Below are 262 nucleotides of genomic sequence, written 5' to 3'. Positions count from 1 at the left end.
ACAAGCACATGGTTAGGGACAGCTTGGTTTAGCCGCTTAGACCAGGATTTTATTCCTTTAGGCCCTCCTATCCACTGATGCTCAAAGCCTTGGGATCCCTTTTGTTTGCCCTTGCCTTTTGGTTTTAAGGGTTATTGGCTTTTTCTGCTTGCTTTTTCTTTTTCTTTTTTTCTTCTTTTTCTTTTTCTCTTTTTTTTTTTATTTTTTTTTTGTAAGCTTTGTTCTTTGCTGCTTTTTCTTGCTTCAAGAATCATTTTTTTTT

Source organism: Arachis ipaensis, chromosome B01 (genome assembly GCF_000816755.2).
Source record: "Arachis ipaensis cultivar K30076 chromosome B01, Araip1.1, whole genome shotgun sequence".
Lineage (NCBI taxonomy): Eukaryota > Viridiplantae > Streptophyta > Magnoliopsida > Fabales > Fabaceae > Arachis > Arachis ipaensis.
The sequence above is the reverse complement of the archived record's forward strand: the minus strand, read 5'-3'. Positions refer to the sequence as shown.